Source organism: Narcine bancroftii, chromosome 1 (genome assembly GCF_036971445.1).
Source record: "Narcine bancroftii isolate sNarBan1 chromosome 1, sNarBan1.hap1, whole genome shotgun sequence".
Classification (NCBI taxonomy): Eukaryota; Metazoa; Chordata; class Chondrichthyes; order Torpediniformes; family Narcinidae; genus Narcine; species Narcine bancroftii.
Window position 1 is genome coordinate 447,574,110 of NC_091469.1, and position 25,327 is coordinate 447,599,436.

A 25,327-nucleotide genomic window follows, 5' to 3' on the forward strand; every position below is an offset into this window, starting at 1 on the left:
ATCTCTCTCTTCACGTGCAGGGCCGAACCAGCCGTCCCTGGGGTCTGCGCGGGTGCAAGCGCTGAAGGCCGTGGTGACCGGGAGAAGTGCGCTCGCACTGTGGAAGGGCTGTCCGGTGCCAGTCACGCGGGGCTCGCGCTGCCCGGGGGCCGTGCGCAGCCTGCCATACCCGTTGCGCCGACAGGAAATCACAGGCGCTCGCCCATCTGCCGCACCGCTCGACAGGTGGGAGATGTGACTGGTTGTGCGGGGAGCCTTCCAACCGGCTTGCCAGCTGATGACATCGACAGACTTCTCGTGTTACAATTTCTCATGTTACAATGGGGAAGGATGTGCAATGAAGGGGGAGGATGGTGGGGGTGACATTACCAAAAAACAGCATCGGCTCTCGCTGCAGGGCGGGCCACCTCTAATACATTTTTGAAATGATCTTGCGGGCCAAATATAATTATATCGCGGGCCAAATTTGACCCGCGGGCCAGAGTTTGACATGTGTGATCTAGAGTATGTAATGACTGTGCTTACAGCGATTGGCTGAGAGCTAAGCCACGCCTACTGTCTGGGCCTTAAAGGGTTGTGTCCCTAGCTAGGTCGGATCATTCCAGACTGGTCGGCCACCTGTGAAGAGCTCCTGTCTTTTGCTAATAAAAGCCTTGGTTTGGATCAGCAAGTCTTTGGTTCTTTCGACGAGCTCTACAGGGATAAAGCCACAAAGGAAATGCTACACAGGTGTGGGCTGAGAGGAGTGTTTTCTCCGAGTTCCATAAACTAACCAGCCTTTCCTCCCCCATCTGATTCATTCATCTTTCACACTCCTATGTTCCCAATTAAGGCAAGACCCTAAACCACCTATCGGTTTTCCTAAGATAGAAAGTGCTCTGCAATAGGTAGCACCAACCCTGGTTCTGAATCTCCCCAGCCACTCCTGCATATCGCCATGCACACTCACATTCATACTCACTGACCCTCAAAAGCTTCTGCACTCCTCCAGCTAGACCATGACTTCTTCACTCAGAGAGTGGTGAGAGTGTGGAACAAGCAGCCAGTGGAGGTGGTGTATGTGTGTTCAATTACAACATTTAAGAGAAATTTGGAAAGGTATATGGATGGGAGGGGTATGGAGGGCTATGGTATGGATGCAGATTGATGCAAGAAGGAAGAATAAATAGTTTAGCACACACTGGAATGGGCTGAAGGACCTCTTTCTGTGCTGCAGTGTTCTATGGTTCTAAGTCCAATTTTGGAGTCTTAAAGGCACAGTTTCAGTAAATGGCACTGACTGTGAACCAGATTCCCACTATACTTTCTCTGGGCTACTTATCCACACCTAGCTTTGGATACAGAATCAATCACTTTTGATATGAGGCGAAATAACTGATAAGTACCAGTTGTAGGGTTGTGCTTTATTCTCAGTTATTCAATTTCACTGCATACAGTACATGGTTCTGAGTTTGTGACCATTCTGGATGTTTTCTCGGTTAGTATTTAAACCTTTTTCCTTTTCTCTCCCTGAGGCATTGACTCACACTGAGGAGTTGGATTGTGAATGGCAGTAGCTCTGCACACACACACACACACACACACACACACACACACACACACACACACACACACACACACACACACACACACACACACACACACTATTCTTGAGATATGAGCATAGCCAACAAGAATGGTTTATGGTTATGGCGGAGATTTTAACTAGCAGAAGAGATAAGGACCATTCAGAGAGCCACCCCCTGCCCCCAGCACCTCTCAGCTTTTTTCTCTTCTGTCCTCCCACCACTGTTCCCTCTAAACTGAGCCTGTGTGCAAGCACACATATGTTTTGCAACTAGCACTCAAAGGAAATTTATGTACGCACAAAAGGAAAAACAAACCGAACAAAGTAGTTCAAAGTATAAAATAAAATCTTAACTAAATACACTACTTCATCGAATGCATCCATACTTGTATTATATTGTATTATATTGAAACATCTCAATCCAGTTTTATTAGCCATGAGAGATAGGCTGTGCCAAAATTATCTTGAAACAATTTCAAGTTTACATTTGCACAAGTATTCAGTGCGCACACTCTTTTGTCACAGGAAAAAAATTTGCGCAACATCAAATTTTTGCTCACACTACTAAAAATTAGAGGGAACATTGTATCCCACCCATATCGCCCTATGACCTCTTGCTTATTGGCCTCTACTCTTCCCCCTGCTACTTCTTCCCTCTTTCCCCTACCTTTTAAAGTCAGGCACCCATCTGGTTTCTGCCCATGCCTTGATGAAGTGCTCAGTCCCAAAATGTTGGTTACATACTGTACCTTTGCTTCTTATGGACACTGCATGACCTGCATTTTTGTGTATCACACTAAACTAAAACTTCTCTGCTACACATGATACTAATCGGTCCATTCCCTGCATATTCTTGTGTCTATCTCGAAGATTTTTAAATGCTACTGTTGTCCCTGCTTCCACCACTACTCATGGTAGCTCGTAAGAGGCATCTACCATCTACACATCTCCTTTAAACTTCCTCCACCTTATCTTAATGCATGTCCTATATTTTGTGACCTTTTTACCATGGGCAAAAGATTCTGGGGTGCCTACCCTATCGATACTTTTCAACTTCAATCAGGTTATCCAACTCTTCAGAGAAAACTACCCAAGTTTGTCCACCCTCTAACCCAGGCAACATCCAGGTAAATCTTTTCTGTAACCTTTCCAAAGCCTCCAATCTTTCCTGTAATGGGGAGAACAGGATGACAGACAATACTCTATTTCCAGAAGTAAAACATGAAAGTCTGCAGATGCTGTGATTGAAGTAAAAACACAATACTGGAGAAACTCAACAGGTCAAATAGTATCCTTTATAAAGCAAAGATAAAGATGCATAACCAAAGTTTTGGGCTTTTACTCCACTTGCAGTTTTCTATAGCTGCAAAATAAGTTTGTCACTCTTATGTTCATTGAAGACAAACTTTCCTTTCCACCCTTCCTACTTGCATGGCCACTTTCAAGGACCTATGGACCTTTACATCAATTTGTTCAAGAATTCTGCAATTAACTGTATACATCCCCTTAAATTTGTGCTCCCAAAGTGCAATACCTCACCCTTACATAGATTAAACTCCATCTGTCATTTCAAGTCAAGTCAAGTCAAGTAACCTTTAATGATCATTCATACCATGTTAACACAGTAAAGACAACATAGCATTTCTCCAGGACCAGGGAGCATATTTACATAAATATAAGTTAGAAGTTAAACACATTAAAATATTAAGATGTGTGCTGTAAATGTCCATGGTATCCTATCCACATATGTTTTGGGAATTCAGGAGTCTGATGACTGGGGGAGAAAATAATTGCCCGATCTGGACGTAGGGGTTTGAGTGCTACAGTAACCTTTTACCAGACGGCAGAAGGAAGAACAGTTTACTAACAGGTGTGTGGAGTCCTTCACAATGTTTATTGCCTTTTGCTTGGATCAAGTGTTATAAATGTCCTTCATGGTAGGAAGTGAGCCCCCAATTATCTTTTCAGCTGACGTCACTATCCTCTGCAGGGTCTTGCAGAAAGGGGTGATACAGCTTCCAAGCCAGGCAGTGAGACAGTTGCACATTCTGTAGAATGTAGTGAGGATGGAGGGTGGAAGATGAACATTCTTCAGCCTTTGTAGGAAGTAAAGATGCTGATAAGCTTTCTTGGCTAAGGAGTTGGTGTTATGGGACCAGGTGAGTTTCTCCGCCAAGTGTACACCAAGGAAATTGATACTCTTAAAGACCTCAATGGAGGAGCCGTCAATGGTCAGTGGATCCTGGTCCCCTGGGCCCTCCTGAAGTCAACAACAATCCTTTTCATTTTATTAACCTTCAGATACAGGTTGTTGGCTCTGCACCAGTCCATTAGTGACTGCACCTCATCCATGTACACTGCCTCTTCATTCTTACTGATCAGGCCCACCACTGTTGTGTCATCAGCGAACTTGATGACATGGTTCGAGCTGGGTTCAGCTGCACAGTCGTGGGTCAGCAGAATGAACAGCAGTGGATTCAGCACCCTGAACTCAGTGTGATGGTCTAGGAGATGATGTTACCGATCTAGGCTGCCTGAAGTTTCCCCGACAGGAAGTCGAGAATTCAATTGCAGAGGGAGGTGTTTAGACCCAGCAGGCTCAACATCCTTATCAAATACTGAGGTATGATGGTGTTGAATGCCACAATGAAATCGATAAACAGCATTCGAACACACAAGTCCTTGTTTTCCAGGTGGGTGTGGGCTAGATAGAGGGCAGTGGTAATGGCATCATCCATAGAGCAGTTGAATCTGTAGGCGAACTGAAGGGGGTCCAGTGACAAGGACAGCAGGAGCTTGATGTGCCCCATGATGAGCTTCTCAAAGCACTTCTCTCTCTAAATCTATAACTAATCTGGGAAGAGGATTCTATCAGTAACATTTCAACTACTTGGCTCTGAGACATGTGGAATTTGGAGGTAAGAGGCATTAGTCATGGATGGTTCGTTCATTTGTCCTGACATGGAGCCTATCAATTGGCGTTTCTTAAATGGAGAACTTTAAAAAAATGATTTTGTGGTAGGCCATGAAAATTCCCGACCAATTGCAGCTGCATCCTCACCAGGACCATTGGAAATGCTCTCCTTTTCCCTGCTCCTGTTCCTATGCCTGAATAGTTGCTGTCCAATCCCCCCCCTCCCCCCACCCTCATCCCTAGCCCGAATTATGGAGCAATACAGTGACAGTGCCCACAGCTCACTGGCTGTATTTAAAAGGATAAACAGAAGTTAAAACAGCTGGGCTGTGAGGACATTTCACCAACCACATAAATTTGGGCACCCATTATGGCTATTAATCAATGTAGAACATTAAGCAAACACAGCTTGGTCTGTGTGACTCAACACCATGCTCTGGTGATTTATTCATCAGACCATTAAATAATTAGGATACCGATTCAAACAAAATAACATTGAATATTTCCCGATTTAAAGCTTTAGATGTCAAATTATGGGACTCCGAAAGAAAACTGGAGAATGTTGGAAGTTCATTTTAATTCAGCTCCTTACTCCAGGCTCCAGAAAATGAGTAAAATCACAACATGCTGGAGAACCTCAGCAGGTCAAAAAGCCCAATACTTTTGCTATAAATAGGATACTGTTTGACCTGCTGAGTTTCCCCAGCATTGTGTGATTTTACTTCAATCATGGTAGATTTTTGTGTTTTCCTTCCAGAAGATGAGTGTTTCAGACCCCACCATGGCTGGTGCAGTCAGGAATGAAGCCAAACAGTGAACTGCTGTTCTCTGCACGTTTCACATTTCTTGAAGAGGCATGATGGACAGTGGAGAATATGCCAACTCACAGAGCATTCATATTCCCCACTAGATTTAAATATAGCGGCACTGCCATAACAGCAGCTCCAACAGCGCCGCCACTGGTGTGGACTTTTGCAGAGAGGGGAATGGAGATATAACACTCCTCCATGAGGTTAAACTGCCTAGTCTGGCTACTTTCAGCTCTGAACAGGCTTTAAACAGCCTGTTAAAGGAAACAAAGATGGTCTATTTTAAAATTCTGTGACCATGGGGTCTGGGCCCAAGATGGGCGACAAGGGATTGCAGACTCCAAAGAAGCAGAGGACGAGCGCAGGGCACCAGAAACTGCGAAGACCAAACCCCTGATTGAGAAGCAGAGGAGACGACCCATGGGACAGTGACCACAGCGGTGGACCAGCGAGGGGCTCTGAGGCTGAAGAACACAAGCAGCAGGCTGTTGGTGACGTGAGGCAAGGAAGACACATAGGCTGCGGACCACTGGTGTCTACAGTCAATGGACAAAGATGCTAGGTATTGGAACCAAGATACGAGAGGATGCAACAAGTCTCAGATCAAATTAGGAAATGAGGTAGCAAAATTTTGGATGAGTTGCAATTACAGAAGGGAAAGGTAGAAGGTAAGTAGTCCACCAGGAGATTTTGAGAATACTCAAGTAGAGGTTACAGGGCCATGGACTAAAGCAGGTTCTAGTCATGTTCAGGAGTTGCATGGATAAAACAGGTTAAAAATCTCAGTTTAGACTATTGCATTCAGTTCTGGACGCCCTCTTTCATGAAAACTGTGGAAGTTTAGAGAGGGTGCAGAGGAGATTTACCATCATGCTATCTGGATTGCAGAACACATCATATGAGGAAAGGTTGAGTGATACCTCACTGACAAAAGGCAAAGGAGGAAAAACCCAACACCCAACCCCAACCAACCAATTTTCCCCTGCAGCCGCTGCAACCGTGTCTGCCTGTCCCGCCACAAACGAGCCTGCAGCTGACGTGGACTTTTACCCTCTCCATAAATCTTCGTCCGCGAAGCCAAGCCAAAGAATGGAGCATGAGAGGCAATCAAATAGAGGGGCATAGATTGAGGGGATGACCAGCACTTGTTTCTCAGGGTGGCAATAGCAAATACCAGAAGACATCCATTTAAGGTGAGCAGAGGAAAGTTGAGGGAGATGTGAAAGGGAGGTTTTTACACATGTATTTCATGGTGGTGGCTGAGGCTGGTAGAATGAAAGGGTTGTCAGTGTGATGGAGCGAAAACATAGTGTGATCATGGAGTATGTTTATAGAATCGGCACTACCTTGTGGGCTGAAGGGCCTGTACTCAGTTGCTGATTTCTTTGTTCCATGTTCTATTGGGAAAGCAACATGATCCCAGTCTCCATTTTAACGACCCTTCAATTTTTTCTTTTTGTCCACTGAGGAGATTAATATTGCCCCTTAACATTTTGAACGTGATTTGTTTGAGAAAAATAATCAAATAGAACTTGATATACTGACTTAAACTTTACAATGTTACCCATAGAAATTTGAGCATGTTGACTAATCCTGAGGAATAAACTGCTATCTTTAAAAGCCCATTTACCAACCTGCATGAGCAATTCAAGCTCTTTTTCATGAATATATGTTAAGTGGAAGCCCCTTTCACCTGTCAAACTTCACTGGAGTTTTTCACATTCATAATCTAAATACACAGATGCCATTTAAATACAAAGTTACAATATCCAGATGGCTAGCAGACTTCCTTTCAGATTATTTTTAAACTTCAGGGGATTTTTACCTCTAAAATAGTGAGGAAATTTCACTGAAATAAACATTTTTTAGATTAACAAACAGACCATTGTCCAGTTCAGGAATGGACCATTTTTCCAATATATAATCCACTTCCTCTTAATGATGCAATGCTAGAATGTATAATTTTCAAATTGTAGATGATTGACAGAAAGCCGAGTCTGTTATATGCAAAAGCAGACAGGAACGACTAGGCTCAAGTTTACCATTTGGTTTAACCCTTTCCATGCCCAGAAGGGGCTACAACAGTGACTTCAGTGCAGACTGAAAGTTAACTGCAACAGTCAAGTCGATAGGACATTTAAACCTCTATCCCAACATAGGGAAACACTAAAAGGGATAAAATTCTGATTCCCCCAATGGAGCAGCTCCTTGAGGGTGCCTACACCCTCATGACAGATTGAGACACCAACTCTCCACATGCTTCCAAAGGCTAACAGGGATGGGCAATCAACACTAGCTTTTTAACAACCCACATCATATACTATAACAATAAAGGAAATAGCACTCTGGTTTTGAATCCCTCCAAATACCTGGCCCATTACTGGTTATCAAAGTTTCAAGAAGTTCAAATACTCAAAGTTCAGATTTATTGTCAGAGTACATACATGACATCACATAGAACCCTGAGATTCTTTTTTGTGTTGGTCAGGAAACATTTCTGCTTATCTGTAAAAAAGTACTCAAAAAAGGATGTGCATACAAAAGAGAGAAAATGTAAACAAAGAAACAAATGTAAACAAACTGACTGTGCAAGACAGAAAATAAATATTCATAATCAAGACAGAAAATAAATATTCATAATAAATAATATACAAAATAAAACTCTGTAAATGAGTCATAGATTGATTTTGTTTAGGAGCTTGATGGTGGAGGGAAACAGCTATTTCTGAACCTGGTGGTGCAAATCTTGTAGTAACTAGAATTATACATTCTAGTTATACCTTTGCTATAAATAGGATACTGTTTGACCTGCTGAGTTTCCCCTGATGGTAGCGGTGAGAACAGAGCATGTGTTGGTGGTGTTGATCCTTAATCATCGCTGCTACTCGCCAACGGCTGCATTCCATGTAGATTTTCTCATTGGTGAGAAGAGTTTTGCCTGTGATGTACTGGGTTGTGTCCATGATCTTTTACAGGCTTTCTCATTAGAGGTTCATTTCCAACTTCTCTACACAGCCACTTCGCAGATACTATCGTAGTATCTTCTGCTATATACTAATTTTTACCCCCTTGCTAACCAAAATGAGCTCCCAAGTATTGGTGCCCCTGTACCAGGCTGTGATGCAGCCGATCCACACATTTTCCACTATACATCTGTAAAAGTGCGCCAAGATTTTCGATCTCCTTCCAATCCTCTGTAAACTCCTGAGGATGTAGAGGTGCTGACATGTTTTCTTCACTATTACATTAATATGTTGGGTCCAGGAAAGGTCCTCTGAGATAATGACTCCCAGGCAATGTTCCCTCTAAGCTTTAGTAGTCAGTATGTGCAAAATCTTATGTTGTTCTTTTTTTTTGCCTGTGATAAAAGCATGCGTGCACTGAATACTTGTGCAAATGTGAACTGAAGTTGCTTCAAGATAATTTTGGCACAGCCTATCTCTCATGGCTAATAAAACTGTTTTGGCATGTTTTAATGTAATACGAGTGTGATTGCATCCTATGAATTAATGTATTTAGTTAAGATTCTATACATTATTTTAGGTGACTGGTCTTTTGTGCTCACATCCATTGCCTTTGTGCGTGTGCACATGCAATCAGCTTAGAGGGAACAGCATGCCCAGGAAGTTGAATTTGCCTACCCTCACTCCCTCTGATCTCCCAATGATCACAGGATCTTACACCTCTGAGATTCCCGTTTGAAAATCTTCAATCAGCTCCTTGGTTTTGCTGTTGTTAGTGTACCATTCAGCCAAATTTTCAATCTCCCTCCTTATTGTTGACTTATCACACCTTTCTCTATAATCCTCCCGTTGTATCATCAACAGATTTGTAGATAGCCACTCAGTCTTATGTATAAAGCACGTAGAGCAGGAGGTTAAGAACGCAGTCCTGTGGTTAGAAAGGAGGGATTTGGAGCTCGAGAGAAAGGAAGAGAAACCAGAAAAAAGCCTATAAATGACTGAATTATAAGGAGGGATTCAAACATATTGGGTCATTAAGACATGAGATATAATTGTACAAGTATTTAAGAGAGAAGAGCTAAATCTTAACACTGAATTAAATTTTAAAATCTACTTGCAAGGGAAATAGATTGAAAGCAGTGAGAATCAAATTCAGACTGATGTGAGGCTCTGCAGACACAAACTTGCAGTGGAGGCATAAAACTCAGATTTGGGGAATGGCAACCTTGGCCACAAATGGATCAGCTACATCCAATGACAATCTGTCTTGTGATCTTGCAATTATTTTACTGACACAATTCTTATCAGTGAGAAATGGCAGCTCTTAGCATTGTCTTTCTGAGATGTGCTAATTGATTTACTGGACTCTAACTTAGGAGTTTGCAGATAAAGCTATCTGGTATCAGTAGAGAACAGAGCTGGACCCCCATTCAGGAAATTTAGCTTCAAAGCATGTTGTAGAGCGCGTCGAAAGAACCAAAGACTTGTTGATCCAAACCAAGGCTTTTATTAACTAAAAGACTGGAGCATATCACATGTAGGTCGACCAGTCCAGAATGACATGGTCTGGCCAGGAGCAATCCTTTAAGATCTGCCAGTAGGTGTGGCTACGCTCTCAGCCAACCACAGTCATCCTGCACTACAATCTGTACATATACACATTGGTGATAAAATCTGTACTATCACATTCACCCCTTCTTTGAGAACTGACCCCAGGGTGGATGGAGGGCTGTAAAAAAAAGAAAAGAAAAAAAAAAGGGCCCGGTGGAGGTTAGGGGGCCTGACCATCTGGCGTGACTGCCGTGGTGCCGGGATTGGGGTCGCCAGAGTCGTGTTGCCGGCAGGCTGCGCCTGATCCGGCTTGGCCTAGATCCCTTACCGAGACTGTGTCCTCTCGCCCATCCGGGTACTCAACGTAGGCATAATGCGGGTTCGCATGGAGCAGAGTCACTCGGTCAACCAAGGGGTTGTTCTTTGAGTACCGGACGTGGTGTCATAGGAGGACCGGCCCGGGAACCGTGAGCCACGCCGGTATGGTTGTTCCCGATTTGGATTTCCTCAGGAAAGAGAACATCCTTTCATGGGGGGTGGTATTGGTCGCGGTGCATAGGAGGGAGCAGATGGAGTGTAGGGCACTAGTGAGCATGTCCTGCCAGCGAAAGGTGGGGAGACCTTTGGATCGAAGGGCAAGCGTAACTGCTTTCCAGATGGTGGCATTCTCTCTTTCGACTTGCCCATTACCGCATGGGTTATAGCTGGTGGTCCTGTTTGAACCAATACCATGCTCCAGAAGGTACTGCCTCAGCTCTGCACTCATAAACGAGGACCCCCTGTCATTGTGGATGTAGTTGGGGTACCCGAAGATGGCGAAGATGCTGTGCAGGGGCCCTATGACTGAGGAGGCAGTCATGTCCAAGCAAGGCACAGCAAACGGGAAGTGGGAGTACTCGTCGATGGCCGTAAGGAAGTAGGTATTACGGTTGGTCGACGGTAGGGGCCCCTTGAAGTCCACGCTGAGACTGTGATTGGCTGAGAGCATAGCCACACCTATTGGCAGGTCTTAAAGGATTGCACCTAGCCAGACCAGGTCATTCTACACTACAATCTGTACATATACACATTGGTGATAGAATCTGTACTATCACACATGTTTAGGAGGCAGTATCTTGACTGTGATTGTTTTCAAGGGGCCTTCACTTCACCAGCTGCACAGTTTCCCTGCTTCAGGCTGGGCTGTTCATCATGCAAGTAGGGATCTGCCAGGCAGTAATCCTCTGTAATAATACTCTGGGAACAGAGGAACAGATAGGAGTGAGCTCTGTGTTTGGACTTCCACTTATCCTGATCCTGAGCAGTCCCACTTACTTTATTTCAAGGAATCACAGTTCACCATTCCAAACGCAATATAGGAGGGTTTCTGAGTTGGGTATTTTGTGTGGTAGGCAATGTTGCCTCACTGGGTCCACCCTACACCAACCAAAATAAAACCCTACACCCATACAGCCTTCCTGGAAACAACACCCAATCCACAATAAGGTGCTAATGAGAGTATCCAAAAATTATGCAGTCCAGCCTAAATGTGGTGTGCATGAGTGCAACCAACGTAGTTGGTGCTTAGGTACCAGGAAGCCAAATTTATCCCCTGCCAATTGACCTAAAGCAAACTCTTCCCAAGATTTAGGAGATCAGTATCATCCTAAAGAGAGTTAACGCTACATTGGAAGAGCTACACTTGGATTAAAATTAAACTTAAATAGAGTGGGTAGTTCAGAGGCTTTTACTCAAATGTTTATAATCCCTAAGGCTTCATGTTCTCACCAAAATTCTTGGTCACAATTTTGGACAGCAACGTACAAAATAAATTTCTAGGCTGTAAGCCATTTGGATCAAAGGATACATTTTGGCAATGATTACAGAGGAGAGATGGTGAAATATCAGAGAAACAGGGCAGACCATTTTTAAGTAACTAGACACATTTGCCTGGAAATTGGATGAGAGAATATCCATTTGTACCTGTTTTTTGTCAAGGTGTTAATAGCAAATTTTGGGCATCTTTTGCAACATTTGCACATATTTAGTGGTGAAGTCCCACCCATCAGGGATTTATTTATTATATTTCAGGATGTGGCCATCTCTGGTGATTACACTTGAACAGAGGCATGCAAGGCCATTGCAGTGGATATCTAAGTACGAATCAAATTGGACCAAGCACCTGCTGCCAAAATTCACCATAATAGTGATGTCACTTCCTCCTTCTAATGTGTGCATGTAGTGCTGTTACCAGCATATTTTTTTAATGGTAGAGATTGGAATCTGCAGAGTGTTGTAAATTTGGCTCAGGCCATTGACCATAACTCCCTCCCCTCCATCCACTCCATCTATAACTCTTGCTGCCTTGGAAAAGCAGCCAATGTATCAAAAGACTCATCCAACCCCTGCCTTCGTTCTCTCACCTGTTGGAAAGAAGATTCATGAGTATGAGATCACACACTACCAGGTTCAAGGACAGTTTATTTTCTGCTGTAATCAGACTCCTGAATGCATCTCAATATTGTAAAATTATGTTGCCTTTGCTTTGCACAAACTGATCACCCTCCACACTTTTGGCCTGTGCCTAATTTTTTGCCCTATGTATGAGATGTCGACTGGTCTGCAGACAAAACAATCTCTATTCCTGAATCTTCATACACATGATGATAAAATTGGAACTAGAAATGTCCTAGACGAATGACTTGTACTGCTGACACATAGTTGAACAAGGAGCACACCATGCTGTAAGTAGAGTAAGATTTATGATTTTATATTTCATAAAACTATTACTGTTACAATTAGGACATTTATATTTATAAATACATGAGCCATCCATGGCTTGAGAGGCGTTGCAGGCCAAGAACATTCCAAATCCTGTTGCTGACCCCTCAGTCCCACCGTCCAAACTGACTTTTGCTCCCATCTGCCTGATCACAACTCACTGCCTCAGTGCTAATTTTTGCTCCCTCTGCCCAATCAGGACTGATTGTTCACACACTTCTGGTTTTACCTCCTTCAGAGCTCTGAGTGGAGCCCTTTGCTCACACATTCATCCAACCAGCCTCCATTTTCAGTGGACAGGCAGTGATAGTGTTGGTGGGTGAATACTTTAGAAGCAATGAGCTTAATTCTGTCATTTTGAAGGTTGTTTTGGAAAAGGATAAGGTTGGTTCACAAGTGAAGGTCCAAAGTTAGTGGAAAGCTGGTTTCAAGGGCTTGAGACAGGACCTGATGAAAGTAGATTGGCAGCAGGGAAAAATATAATTTGACAAGAAGGAGTCTTAAAAATGTCATCTTAAAGTGGAAGTTACGTTTAGGTGGGACTCTAAGAGGGGTTCAGCCATAATCCCATGACTAGTGATTCTGTACCATGACCCCCCCCCCCCCCTTTCCTCCTCAGGGTCAGCATAATTGATTGAGGATGAAAGACAAAGAACTGACTGGTTGAGGCAAATAGAATTCAGTGAGTCTCTTGAAGCAGATAAGGGTTACAGTGGAGTATTTACGACAGAATCAAAAGCCCAATGACAGATCTGTGGCAGAAAATGTGCTGACCAGCTGCGTCATTCAGCATGGTACGAGTGTGCCAATACTCCTGAGCATAAAGCCCTACAAAAGGTTATGGACACAACCCAGGACATTACAGGAAAAACCCTCCCCACCACCATTAGAGAGCAGCAGCAATCATCAAGGATTCACATCACCCAGCACATATTTTCTTCTCACTGTTGCCATCAGGAAAGAGGTACAGATGCCACAAGACTCGCACCACCAGGTTCAGGAACAGCTGCTACCCCTCCACCCTCAGACTCCTCAATATCAAACTCAATCAGAGACTCATTTAAGGACTCTTACTTTTGCACTTTATTGATTTTTAAAAATCTCTGTATTGCACAGTCAGTTTGTTTACATTTCTTTATTTGTTTACATGTGTACATATCTTTTTATAGTTCTTTTTGCATTAGCAATAAGTGGTAATTCTGCCATGCCTCCAGAACAAAGAATCTCAGGATTGTATGTGATGTCATATATCCACTCTAACAATAAATCTGAACAATGTTCCAGAGTTGCGTTTTTTTTTCAGTGGAGTAAGGGGTATTACAGTGGCATGAGAGAGGAACCAGCCAAAGTAGATTGGAAGAGGGCACTAGCAGGGAAGACAGGACAGCAGCAATTGATAGTTTGTGCAAGAAATGGAGTAAGTGCACAATAAATACATACCAGAAAAGGGTAAATTTTTGTCTGGAAATGAGTAAATAAGGGATGATTGCTTCTCATATTGGAGGCCTGTGCCTAGTGGTGCGCCTCAGGGATTGGTGCTGGGACCATTGTTATAACCATATAACCATATAACCACTTACAGCACAGAACAGGCCAGTTCGGCCCTACTAGTCCATGCCGTAACAAATCCCCACCCTCCTAGTCCCATTGACCAGCACCCGGTCCATACCCCTCCAGTCCTCTCCTATCCATGTAACTATCCAGTCTTTCCTTAAATGTAACCAATGATCCCACCTCAACCACGTCTGTCGGAAGCTCATTCCACATCCCTACCACTCTTTGCGTAAAGAAATTTCCCCTCATGTTCCCCTTATAATTTCCCCTCTTCAATCTTAAACCATGCCCTCTAGTTTGAATCTCCCCCACTCTTAATTGAAAAAGCCTATCCACGTTTACTCTGTCTGTCCCTTTTAAAATCTTAAACACCTCTATCAAGTCCCCTCTCAATCTTCTACGCTCCAGAGAAAAAAGCCCCAGTCTGCACAACCTTTCCCTGTAACTCAAACCTTGAAATCCTGTCAACATTCTCGTGAACCTTCTCTGCACTCTCTCTATTTTGTTTATATCTTTCCTATAATTTGGTGACCAAAACTGTACACAGTACTCCAAATTTGGCCTCACCAATGCTTTGTACAATTTCATCTCTTGAATTCAATACTCCGACTTATGAAGGCCAACATTCCAAATGCCTTCTTCACCACACCATCCACCTGAGTATCAGCCTTGAGGGTACTATTTACCACAACTCCTAAATCCCTTTGTTGCTCTGGACATCTCAATAGCCTACCATTTAATGCATATGACCTATTTAGATTTGCCTTTCCAAAATGTAACACCTCACACTTATCTGTATTAAATTCCATCAGCCATTTCTCAGCCCACACCTCCAGCCTTCCTAAATCACCTTTTAATCTACGGTAATCTTCCTCACTGTCCACAACACCACCAATCTTTGTATCATCCGCAAACTTGCTTATCCAATTCTCCACCCCTACTTCCCAGATCGTTAATATATATAACAAACAATAATGGACCCAGGACCGATCCCTGAGGAACTCCACTAGTCACCGGCCTCCAATTGGACAAACAATTTTCTACCACTACTCTCTGACACCTCCCATCCAACCATTGCTGAATCCATTTCATTACCTCCTCATTTATACCTAATGCCTCCACCTTTTTTCCTAACCTCCTGTTGTTTGTCATCTAGATGATAATGAGGTCAATTGGATCAGAAAGTATTCGATGACACTAAGATTGGAGGTGTTGTCGACAGTGAAAATGGTTTTCAAAGTTTACAGAGGTATCTGGACCAGCTGTAAAAATGGGTTGAAAATTTTCAAATGGAACTTAATGCAGACAAGTGTGAGGTGCTGCATTTTGGAAGGACAAAAGAAGAAAGGACATAAACGGTGAATAGTAGGGCACTGAGGAATCCAGTAGAGCAGGGGGAATCTCAGAATACAGATACATAATTCCCTGAAAGTGGCATCACAGGTAGATATGGTTGTAAAAAGCTGTTGGCCTATTGGCCTTCATAAATGAAAGTATTGAGAACAGGAATTTAGATGTTATGGTAAAGTTGTTTAAGACACTGGTGAGGCTAAATTTGGCGTATTCTGTGCAGTTTTGGTCACTTAACTACAGGAAAAATATCTATATGTTAGAAAGAGTGCAAAGAAGATTTACTAGGATGTTGTACGGACTTCAGGAACTAAATTACAGGGAAAGATTAAATAGGTTAGGACTTTATTCCCTGGAGCATAAAAGAATGAGGAGAGATTTGACAGAGGTATTTAAAATTATGAGGGGGATAGACAGAGTAAATATTGGTAGGCTTTTTCCCCTGAGGCTATGTTTGATACAAACAAGAGGTTAACAGTGAATGGGTTAAAGTTTAGGGATATCATAAGTGAGAACTTCTTCACACAGAGAGTGGTGGGAGTGTGGAATGAGCTGCCAGCTAAGATGGTGAATGCAGGCTTAATTTTGACATTTAAGAAGAATTTTGACAGGTATATGGATGGGAAAGGTATGGAAGGATATGGACTGGGTGGAGGTCAGTGGGACAAGGCAAAAAAAAATGGTTCGCACTGACTAGAAGGACTGTTTCTGTTTCTGTTTCTGTGCTATAATGTTCTGTGCTGTACTATGGAAAATATCACAACTGAGGCTAATGAGGGAGGTCAATGCTAACAAGAAAGCAATAGAGAGGACAAACAAGGAAGCAAAATAGTGGGAAGATAGAGGATTGGGAAGTTTTAAAAACTTACAAAAGGTAACTAAAAAACATAAGGAGGGAAAAGAAGTATGAAAGTAGGCTAGCAAGTAATTTCAAAGAGGATACAAAAAGCTTCAAGTATATAAAGAATAAAAGAGATGTGACAGTAGATATAGAAAATAACTCTGGAGAAATAATAATGGGAGACAAAGAGATGTCAGAGGAAATACATGAGTATTTTGCATCAGATTTCAATTTGGAAGACACGAGCATGTACCAGATATCGAAAGGTATCAGGGAAGGGAAGTGAGTGCAGTTACTGTTACAAGGGAGAAGGTGCTTAGAAAACTGAATGCTCTAAGGGTTGTTAAATCTCCTGGACCAGATGGATTGCACACTCTGTTCCTGGAAGAAGTAATGGTAGAGATTGTGGAGGCATCGTAAACAATCTTTCAGGAATCAATAGATTGTGGCATGGTCCCTGAGGACTGGAAAATCACAAATGTCACTCCACTATTCAAAAAGTGAGTGAGGTAGCAGGAAGGAAATTATAGGCCAGGTAGCCTGACATCAGTGGTAGGGAAGATGTTGGAACCAATTGTAAAGGGTGAGGTTATGGAGTACTTGGAGGGACATGACAGGATAGACCAAAGCCATCATGGATTCCTCAAGGGAACATTTTGCTAGACAAATTAATTGGAACTATTTGAAGTGACAGTAGGCTGGATAAAGGAGACACAGTGGATACTGTGAATTTGGATTTTCAGATGGTATTTGACAAGGTGCCGCACATGAGGCTACTTAACAAGATAAGAGCCCATGGTATAATAGGAAATAAACTAGCCTGGGTAGAGCATTGGCTGATTAGCAGGAAGCAGAGAATTAGAATACAGAGATCATATTCTGATTGGTTGCCATTTGCTAGTGGTGTTCAGCAGGAGTTTGTGTTGGGGCCACTTCTTTTTATGTTGTATATTAATGATCTGGATTATAGAATGAATGGCTTTGTGGCCAAGTTTGCAGATGATAGAAAGGTAGGTAGAGGAGCAGGTAATGTAAAGGAAACACAAAGATTGCTGAAGGACACACAGATTAGGAGAATGGCCAGAGAATTGGAAAATTAAATATTATGTCGAATGTGTACTATCATGCTCTTTGGTAGAAAAAAAAATGGGCAGACTATTTTTTTAAATGGGGAGAAAATTGAAAATATCCAGATACAAAGGGACCTGGGAGTCTTCATGCAGTATAGCCTGAAGGTAAAATTACATGTTGAGATATATGCAATCATGGTATTCAATTCAAGAGGAATAGAACATAAGAGCAGAGATGTGATGTTGAGGGTTTATAAGACACTGGTGAAACCTCACAGTGTATTGTGAGCAGTTTCAGGCTCCTCAGTGAAGAAAAGATATTTTGACATTGGAGAGATTTCAAAGTAGGTTCATTAAGATGATTCTGGGAATGAAAGGGCTATCATATGAGAAGTGTTTGACAGCTCTTGGCCTGTATTCATTGAAATTTAGGAGAATGAAGGGGGATCTCATTGAAACATTTCGAATGTTGTAAGGCATGGACAGACTAGATGTAGAAAGGTTATATCCCTTTGTGGGACAGTCTAGGACAAGAAGGCACAACTTCAAAATTGACTGGTGTCCACTTAGGACAGAGATGTGTAGGAATTTCTTCAGCCAGAGATTGGTAAATCTGTGGAATTTGTTGCCATAGGCGATTATGGAGGCCAGGCCATTAGTGTTCTTAAGACAGAGATTGATAGGTTCTTGATTAACCATGCCATCAAAGATTATGGGGAGAAGCCTGGGCAGTGGGGCTTAATAGCCTATTCCTGCTCCTATGTGTTATAGTCTTTTAAATCCTACCATGGCAGCTGAAGAATTAAAATTCAGATAATTACATTAAAAGAACATGGAATTAAATGCTAGCCCCAGTAACAATAACCACCAATACTTGATGGTAATAAATGCCTATCTGGTTTCCTTTGTCCTTCAGGAAAGGAAATGACCTGATTCTCACCTGGTCTGGCCAATACAAACTCTAGATTCACCAATGGCTTTGTCTCTTAGATGCCTCCTCAGCTCAGGAACAACTTGGATGGAGATGATAAACTTTCATATTATTATTTTGCTCATAATGAAAGTTACTTTCAAATATTCCAGTTCAATGCCTCAGTTTTTTTATTGTAAATAATTGAGGAAGATTTGAGATCTTCATGGCCAAAATGCCCTGGAACTTTTTCCCAAGGAGCCAAAAATAAATGAAAAACCATTTTCACATGCAAGATTGACAATTAGATGAAATTCTTCCCATCAAGTAGAAGATATTTGGAATAGATTCTTAATGGTTCATTGTGATGATCAGTTAAGAGGAAAATATTATTTTGCATTTTGAAATTCTTGCTGTGATGTGACTATTTCACATATGTGGAGTAAATCAGACAATTTTCTCCTTTCCTAATGACCTACTAAAAAACATAGAAACATAGAAACATAGAAGATAGGAGCAGGAGTAGGTCATTCGACCCTTCGAGCCTGCTCCGCCATTCAATGAGATCATGGCTGAACTTAAAGTTCAGTACCCCGTCCCCGCCTTCTCTCCGTAACCTTTAATACCCTTATTCTGAAGAAATATATCTAATTCCCTCTTAAATATATTTAATGAACCTGCCTCTGTGGCAATGAATTCCACAGATTCACCACCCTCTGGGTCAAGAAATTCCTCCTCATCTCGGTCCTAAATGGTTTGCCTATTATCCTCAAACCATGGCCCCGGGTTCTGGATTTTCCCATCATTGGAAACATCCCATCTCCATCCATTCTGTCCAGTCCTGCCAGAATTTTATATGTCTCTATGAGAACCCCTCTCAATCTTCTAAACTCCAGCGAGTACAATCCCAATTTGCGCAATCTTTCCTCATATGTCATTCCTGCCATTCCAGGTATCAGCCTGGTGAATCGCCTCTGCACTCCCTCCATTGCAAGAACATCCTTCCTTAGAGGGACGTAAATATTAAGGAAATCAAGACCTAAGCAATTAGTACAGAGAAATGGTGCTGAGTATGAAATGGTGCTGAGTATGAGATCTCATTAAATAGTGAAAAGGCCACCAGGAACTGAATAGCTAACTCTAATTTTTATTTCTTATGTTCTTCTAGAAAGAAATAGTGATGGGGGGATGTGAGTGAGAGAGAGGGTAGAAAAGAAATTATTATATAGCCTCTGCTAAAATATGGATTTAAAATATACCAAATAAATCAGTATTGTTCAAAGATCTGTTCATCCATGATTTAGAGGTTACTGCTCAGATATAGGTGGTCAATGGTCAGTGTGAATTCAGTAGGCAAAATAATTTATAGACGTCACTTTCCAACTTCTAGTATTTCCCAATTTCAAAACGTCATCTTCAAAGAGACGTGAGGATGATATTCCAAATTACTCCTTATTAATCCAATACACCAAACTTTGTAGATGCAGCTTAAAGTAGCTTTAATTTGTTGCTAAAATGGATAAACATTTTGCATAACTTCGCATTGAGATTTTCATAATGATGAGTAAACAAAGCAAACTGTATAACAATATTCAACTTTAAACAGATATAAGAAGAAATAGAGGTAATTAAAGATAAAATAAGACTACTTAAGATTAATTCAAAGAAAAATATCTTGAGCTTACGTCCCTTTCGTAATTCTTCAAAGAATGAGATGCAAGCTCTTGGTCTGCTTGGATATTATGACATATGACATCATAGTCACTATGGTAACACTACAAACAATACTTTTCCTTAAGGGATAGGCACACAATCAGCTACGAATGAAAACACAAGGTTTTAACCTTTACAGAATCTATTTCCTTATTGGATGTCCTGATAACCAGTGGCCATGTGTTACATTAATGAAATATGGAAATATTAAGTTGATATGACACAGAAGGAAGCCATTCAATCCTTCCATCTTGTGCCATTTCATTATCAATTGAACTGTTCAGTCTTAGCACCTGCTCTTTCTCTACAACCTTTCTTATGATTTTCTTGCCAGTCGCTTTCCAATTCTCTTTGAAAGCCCTGATTGATTCTGCTTCCACCTTTCTTTTAGGCAATGAGATCCAATCATGACTACACTCTGCACATATAACTTTTCTATCACAGCCTGTTTATTTTTGTCCGTCTCTTTACCTCTGTGACCTTGCTTCTTGAGCAGTCTCATCATGAGAACAGCTTCTCTCTATTTACCCCAGCAAAACCAGTCCTGATCTTACATACCTCTATCAACTCTCACCTCAAAGCTCTCCTTCTTGATTGACTGAAATACTGCAACTGATTAAGATCTGAGTTAGGAATCTTCTGTGAATTATTGGATTGATTTGAAAAAGTAAGGCCCGTTTGTTGAGCTGGGTGGAGAAGAGAAGTGCTGGAGGAAAAATATCTGCATCAGCACATCACAAAACACCATTATATAGCACCTGTGACAAGCGAAACTCCCCGTTTGGCAGGTTCAGGGAAGGTCATATGATAAACAGTGTGAGAGAGAGAGAAGTGAGACATTGTAATTTTCTAAGGGTTAGCAATTCCATTCTGCTCCACAGCCTTGGCTGATTTTGAAGCCACCACTGGCAATCCCTTCAAAAGCTAAGGCCAAGCCTCTGGTATATGAAATATGAAATAACTAAACCTCAAAAGCACAATGCACTCCAGCACATGCCCATGAAAATGTGGTCAAGCTTCCTAGGCTTTCACTTCTCCGCAACCTCTTGCCAATCTGGGTGGACACATTGACTTCCATTTGAAAACCTGATTAAAGGAACAATCAGGTGCTAAAGGGTGTTCTCTGAAGATCACATGTTTTTCAGATGAAGTCCAGGAAGCAGCATCTGAAAAATTATTCCCATAAAGCACTACCTTATTATTACTGAATTCAAATGAGTTCTACGTTGACCACTTTCCTATTCTCTAGTACAGAGTCTAGAAATATAATATATGAGATCTTAGAGATATAGAGCAATACAGCATAGAACAGGCCCTTCGGCCCAACTCATTCATTCCAATCAAGTTGGGCTTTGACAATCTCCTCCCCATGAATCAAAGGTACTTATGGAGTCTGCACTTTGCTTTTCTTTGTTCAACATAACTTACCAAAACTTTCTTCCATTTACATTTCCACCAGATGGATCAGCTGGAACAACAAGCCAACACGACCCTCTACCATCTAACTTCACTGCACCTTGTGCCATTCTACACCCAATCACAGACATCCCGTATGATCTCTTCACTCCTTCCCCTCCTCTGCGACTTAGAACATATTTCATTTCTAGTGTTTCCTAGCTCCGATGAAAGGTGATCGACATGAAATGTAAACTCTTTTTTTTTCTTGACAGATGCTCCTGACCTTTTGAATATTTCCAGCAATTAAAAAAAAAATTTAATCATTCAGTAAGTGTTTCTTCTCTCAAGATTTTATTTCAAATAATGAAAATTAAAAGAATTATTGATTGCTTAGCTCAGATAATTTATTAGCAAATATTATACATCTTCAAAATGCAATTGAGACTTACTCCACCCAATTGCACTTATAACACTCTGCATCAGTATTTGAAAGGAAGATTTTACCTTTTATGGAGCACCTGCCATGATCACAATATGTAGCAATTACTATAGCTGAAGTTCAGAAAATAATTCATTAGCTATGAAGTGGTTGTGAGTTTTTGAAAGGCGATATATAAATACAACTCCTTTTTAAGTCAGTGAAATCATTTTGAAGTGCTACAATTCATTAAGGTACATCAGATGGATGAGATTGCAGGCCAAAGCAGGGAAATACTGTAGATCATTGTTGAACTGGCCTATCTTTGGCAATCCCTCCATACAGATAATTGACTTGAATATAGGCAAAGAGGATGAGATGTAAAATGATACAAGCTAAATAATGAAGGTCGGAGGAACCAATGCAGTGTAAGGTAGTGGCAGAAAGGGTGCATCTGTTATACAGTGTGGATAATTATGAATTATTTTGTTATTATTGAATGAAATTAAAGGAAAATATATGTAACCATTAGAATTCTTGGTAAAATAAAGGAATAATAGTACTTGTAGTCAAACAAGTAGCTTAAGAATCATCTGTTCTAACAGAACAATTCTAACCTAATTCAAAATGCATTGGTGTTCTTGGCTCAAGGTTGGTATGATATAGTTGATGATAAAAGAATGACATATTCAGATTCTGTGATGGATTATGTTATATTTTATATTGTATATAGATATATTTTAAAGGAGATAAATTGTGGGATTTTTTAGTTTAGGTCACAAACTTCAAAATAGATCTCATTAAAATGCAAGAGCTAGGCTCAAGCCAGAAGTCCAGGTTCCGAGTGCCTTTGCAAAACTTTCAAGAATGCCTATAGAGACTTCACAAGCAGGTGTTAATTGGACATGCTGTGAAGTAATGGATTGTTGTTTTGGAAAGCAATAGATGAACGGACTCAGAATGTTCCCGGACTTGTTCGAAATCTTGTATGGGCGCTCTGGTGTGTCTGTGTACCTTGGAAAGCTGGCAATGGGTGCAGGTTCTGGCCCAGTCCGCAATCTGCTTCTGAAGTCTGTGCCAGATGAAACGTTCTGCCACCATATGGACCGCAGACCAGATGGAAGGGTGGGAAAGGTCATTGATATGGTGGAAGACATGCCTGCACCATTGTTGGGGAACTACTGGATGCAGCGTGCCCATGGAGACATCGCACAGGATGGTGCCCTCACCATGAGGAGTCAGGAGGTCCTGGAACCGCAGGCCCATGATGGCAGTCCTGAAGGCCCGCGTCTCCTCGTCGAACATCTGGTCCTGAGCAAGCTGGTCAAAGTTGAGGCTGGGTGTCAGCACACAAAGGCCGGTCATGAGAGTGCGTCAGAGACCACATTGTCTTTCCCTGCTTGTGCTGAATGTCAGTGGTGAACTCTGACACGAAGGAGAGGTGATGCTGTTGGCTGCTGACCAGGGATCTCTTGCCATAGTGAGCGCCTGAGTGAGGGGTTTGTGGTCAGTAAAAATGGTGAAAGGCCTCCCCTCCAAGAAATAGCGGAAATGACGCACCGCCAGGTACATGCCCAGCAACTCACGATCGAAAGTGCTATACTTGCGGTCTGGCAGGTGAAGAAGTCGGTTAAAGAATGCCAGTGGTTTCCACTGTCTGTTCACCTGCTGCTCCAGGACGGCGCCGATGGCTGTGGCAGAGGCATCGACGGAGAGCACCATATGCAGGTTGGTGCGTGGGTGGACAAACAGGGTAGCCTTTGCGAGGGCATCTTTCATGGTTTCGAATGCCTTGCTGGTCTCCTGAGTCCAGACGAGTGTCTTGTCTTTGGGCATGATGAGGGCGAAGAGTGGCTGCATGACGCGCACAGTGCCTGGAATAAAGTGGTTATAGAAATTGACCATACCCATGAACTCCTGTAGCCCCTAGAGGTTGTCCGGGTGTGGGAACTCCCTGACTGCAGCTACCTTCATAGCGGCAGGTGTAGCTCCTTTGGCAGTGATGGTATGATGGTACGGCACAGGAACTGCATGGACTCTTTCCTGAACTGGCATTTGGCCAGATTGATCGTTAGGCCAAAATTGGCTAGTCGGGAGAAGAGGGTGCGCAGGTAAGACTTGTGTGGTGCCCAATCTCTGCTGGCGACAAGGATGTCATCCAGGTAAATGAATACGAAATTCAAATCCCTGCCCACTGTGTCCATGAGGCTCTGGAAGGTCTGGGCAGTGTTCTTGAGTGAGAACAGCATGCGTAGGAACTTGAACAATCCGAAGGGGGTGATGATGACCGTTTTGATATGTCCTCTGGGTGCACCAGGATTTGGTGATACCAATGCACCAGGTTGATCTTGGAGAATACCTTCATGCCATGCAGGTTGGCCGGAAAGTCCTGGATGTGAGAGATTGGGTAATGGTCAGATTATAAGCCATCGATAATCTCCGCAGGGGCACCAGCCGATGAGAGTTTGGGACCGGGTGGAGTGGTGAGGCCCAAGGACTGTCGAAGTGTCGAATAATCCTCAGCTCCTACAGATGCAAGAACTTCTTTCGCTATCTGGAGCTTATCCAGTGGGAGCCGGCATGCCTTGGCATGGACCAGCGGGCCTTGGGTGGGGATGTAATGAAACACCCCATGGTGTGGTGAGGTGGCAGAGAACTGCAGCTTGAGGAGGGACGGGAACTCGTCCAGGATACGCTGAAACTCATCCTTGGGCATGCTGTCCATGGCCATCTGCGGCTGCTCTGTGCAGGAGGCATTGAGACGAACGAATTGGAAGGTACGGGCATCTACCAGTTGCCTACCTCGAATGTCAACCAGGAGTCCATGGGCAAGGAGGAAGTTGACACCCAGGATGGCGGTTGGGAGGGACGAAATGGTGAACCTCTATGAGTACTTCCACTGGGCGATCTGGAAGTGGACGGTCTTGTCTCCTCCATACGTTTGGATCTCCGTCGAATTGGCTGCATGGAGGGGAGGCCCTCGAGGCCGGTTCCAGGACTCGATGTCTGTGCCCGGGATGACGCTAATCTGGGCCTCGGTGTTGACGAGGAAGTGTCAGCTGCTGACTGAATCCCGCAGGTAAAGAAGGCTGTGTTCTTGGCCTGCCACTGCAGCCATTAACAGCGGCCAGCCTGCTAATTTCCCTGGAACGAGTAGGGCTGATGACACTTCCGTACCTTGGCTTCCCAGCACTGGTGGAAGAAGCAAAGGCCTGAAGTCGATGGCTTGCTTCTGGCTATGCACTTTGAGGCCGGGTGTTCCACCGCAGTGCTATAGGAAGGCATGGCGTGGTCATGCCCTGGGTTTGTAACCTGCTGAACTGCTGATCCCTCCAGGAATCATTTGAGACATAGCTCCTGAGCCTTTTGAGCGACCTTCCTAGGGTCGACGAAACTCTCCTGGGACAGTAATGGCTGGATGTCTTCAAGCAGATGGTCGAGGAAGATGCGCTCAAAGAATGGGGAGTTGGTGTGATCGCACCTGAGTGCGAGCATCTCGTCCATCAACT